The sequence below is a fragment of the Palaemon carinicauda genome, chromosome 3, assembly GCF_036898095.1.
Source record: "Palaemon carinicauda isolate YSFRI2023 chromosome 3, ASM3689809v2, whole genome shotgun sequence".
In the NCBI taxonomy this organism is placed as follows: domain Eukaryota; kingdom Metazoa; phylum Arthropoda; class Malacostraca; order Decapoda; family Palaemonidae; genus Palaemon; species Palaemon carinicauda.
Window position 1 is genome coordinate 107,022,491 of NC_090727.1, and position 3,808 is coordinate 107,026,298.

Here is a 3,808-nt window from a genome sequence, read left to right on the forward strand (position 1 = left end):
AGGCACCTCCATAAATGAAACCCGAGGACCAGCCAGACCAATATCTGATGACTTTTTCTGCCTTATTTCATCTCTAGAGATCTCAAGAAATAGAATGATACCCATTAAGTGTACTTATTAGCCAAATCATGAAAATGAGATGTTATTTAAAAAGGTCAATTTTCATATTTGTCGTTTTTTTGCCTCAAAATCGTAAAAACTGACAAAGCTCTTAACTCTTCTTATAGAGGGGCTACGGAAATTATTTAGGTGTGTTTTCCCAGGTTTTGGGGGTCAGAGAATCCATAAAAAGCATTCTCAACAATGTCAACTAATTACATCATGCTGAAATTCAAGATGGCCGCCACTCTGGACGCCGTAATTTTGACTTGGCTATAACTCCTCCATGAATGCAGCAAGAGAGATAATATTCGTGTCCTCACCCAAGCTCTTGAGATCACAGCATCCAATAAAGGCAGTCTCAACAGGTGTGTCAGTAAATTTGGGGAAAGTCACATAAATCAACAACAGAAATGCTTTATTTAAAGGTTATGACAATCATGAATTAAATACAATAAAACTGTACATACATACATACATACATATACCAAGGCACTTCCCCCAATTTTGGGGGGTAGCCAACATCAACAAATGAAACAAAACAAAAAGGGGGCCTCTACTCTCTACTTTCCTCCAGCCTAACAAGGGACTCAACCGAGTTCAGCTGGTACTGCTGGGGTGCCACAGCCCACCATCCTCCATTATCCACCACAGATGAAGCTTCATAATGCTGAATCTCCTACTGCTGCTACCTCCGCGGTCATCTAAGGCATCGGAGGCAGCAGCAGGGCCTACCGGATCTGCGTCACAATCGCCCGCCATTCATTCCTATTTCTAGCGTGCTCTCTTGCCTCTCTCACATCCATCCTCCTATCACCCAGAGCTTTCTTCACTCCATCCATCCACCCAAACCTTGGCCTTCCTCTTGTACTTCTCCCATCAACTCTTGCATTCATCACCTTCTTTAGCAGACAGCCATTTTCCATTTTCTCAACATGGCCAAACCACCTCAACACATTTATATCCACTCTAGCTGCTAACTCATTTCTTACACCCGTTTTCACTCTCACCACTTCGTTCCCAACCCTATCTACTCGAGATACACCAGCCATACTCCTTAGACTCTTCATCTCAAACACATTCAATTTCTGTCTCTCCATCACTTTCATTCCCCACAACTCCGATCCATACATCACAGTTGGTACAATCACTTTCTCATATAGAACTCTTTTTACATTCATGCCCAACCCTCTATTTTTTATTACTCCCTTAACTGCCCCCAACATTTTGCAACCTTCATTCACTCTCTGACGTACATCTGCTTCCACTCCACCATTTGCTGCAACAACAGACCCCAAGTACTTAAACTGATCCACTTCCTCAAGTAACTCTCCATTCAACATGACATTCAACCTTGCACCACCTTCCATTCTCGTACATCTCATAACCTTACTCTTACCCACATTAACTCTCAACTTCCTTCTCTCACACACTCTTCCAAATTCTGTCACTAATCGGCCAAGCTTCTCTTCTGTGTCTGCAACCAGTACAGTATCATCCGCAAACAACAACTGATTTACCTCCCATTCATGGTCATTCTCGTCTACCAGTCTTAATCCTCGTCCAAGCACTCGAGCATTCACCTCCCTCACCACTCCATCAACATACAAGTTAAACAACCATGGTGACATCACACATCCCTGTCTCAGCCCCACTCTCACCGGAAACCAATCACTCACTTCATTTCCTATCCTAACACATGCTTTACTACCTTTATAGAAACTTTTCACTGCTTGCAACAACTTTCCACCAACTCCTTATAACGTCATCACATTCCACATTGCTTCCCTATCAACTCTATCATACGCTTTCTCCAGATCCATAAACGCAACATACACCTCCTTACCTTTTGCTAAATATTTCTCGCATATCTGCCTTACTGTAAAAATCTGATTCATACAACCCCTACCTCTTCTGAAACCACCCTGTATTTCTAAGATTGCATTCTCTGTTTTATCCTTGATCCTATTAATCATTATTCTACCATACACTTTTCCAACTACGCTTAACAAACTAATACCTCTTGAATTACAACACTCATGCACAGCTCCCTTATCCTTATATAGTGGCACAATACATGCACAAACCCAATCTACTGGTACCATAGACAACACAAAACACATATTAAACAATCTCACCAACCATTCCAGTACAGTCACACCCCCTTCCTTCAACATCTCAGCTCTCACACCATCCATACCAGACGCTTTTCCTACTCTCGTTTCATCTAGTGCTCTCCTCACTTCATCTATTGTAATCTCTCTCTCATTCTCATCTCCCATCACTGGCACCTCAACACCTACAACAGCAATTATATCTGCCTCCCTATTATCCTCAACATTCAGTAAACTTTCAAAATATTCCGCCCATCTTTTCCTTGTACAATATACTCATATGATGCAAGACCTCATTGGGAAAATTCCCACTGTGTTGCTTTGGACTACAGAAAAAAGTCAACCTATGCAAGGTATAAAGTTTGATGGTCTACTTGGGTACCTTTGGGTCCACTTTTAATTAATGGAAAGGTAATTATTGGAAATATCTTGTGATACAAGGGAGGTCCTTGGTCCTTCGACCCTGAAATCTAACATCTTGTTACTTTAAACTTTCTTAGTCCAAGTCGGACCCACTATCATCACTTTCATAGTCATCATCAATATTTCCATCACTTTCATTGTTTTCATCAAGGTTTTCATCATCAGACATCTCATCATCGTCCATCGTCTCAAGTATATCAGCCATACTTGTAGGAAGTGCAGTTCCCTTGAACCAATAGGGTTCTAGATTTCCATCATTCTTTATTCATCCATGATCCACAGCTGGATAACGGACTTCAGGTTTGGGATAATAGGCACGTTTCCATATCGCAACCTGATAGTTCACCACTTGATATGCTCATTTAGACACTCTTGGTGGCTGAAGAGATGAAAGATCAACATTATTCTTTGAATCCAGCGACTGCCCACTGCACTTTAACTCGAGCATTTGGTATCGAAGCTGGTCAACTTCCTTTGTCTTAGTTTTGGCAGAATACATGGTGCAGGTGAAATCCTCAAGAGCAAGGAATATTTCATCGGTTACCTCCCATGACTCCCCAGGCAACTGATGACTACTTGGTACTTTGGGCACTTCTGTAGAATTCACAGCAGTTTTAACTTGACAATTCCCTTAAAGGCACTGGTCATATCGCATCTACTGAATGCATGCAGACCAAGGAAAGCGGCACAGTAAGTTTGTGTGAACCCTTTCGATAGTTCTGTGACATCTATCAATCGCCTTCTATTCCCAAAGCCAGTATCAAAAAGGAGTTGCACACCTAAGTTTGGAGCATAATACAGAAGTATGAAGAATATGTCACTGTCTGTACTTCGAACCCAAAGAAATTTATATCCTTCATCCTTGGCATAGGGGGAAGAGAGTGAGAAGGGGAAGGGAAGGAGGGGAAGAGAGTGAGAAAGGAGAGGAAAGGAGGGGGAAGGGAGTGAGAAGGGGGGAGGAAAGGAGGGGGAAGGGAGTGAGAAGGGGGGAGGAAAGGAGGGGGAATGGAAAGAAAAGGAGGGAGTGAAGGAGGGGGAAGGGAGTGAGAAAGGGGGGAAGAAAGGAGGGGGAAGTGAGTGAGGAGGGAGGAGGAAAAGACAGGAAGGGAGTGAGGAGGGTGGATGACACGAGGGGGAAGGGATTAAAAAGGAGGGAATAAAGGAGGGGGAAG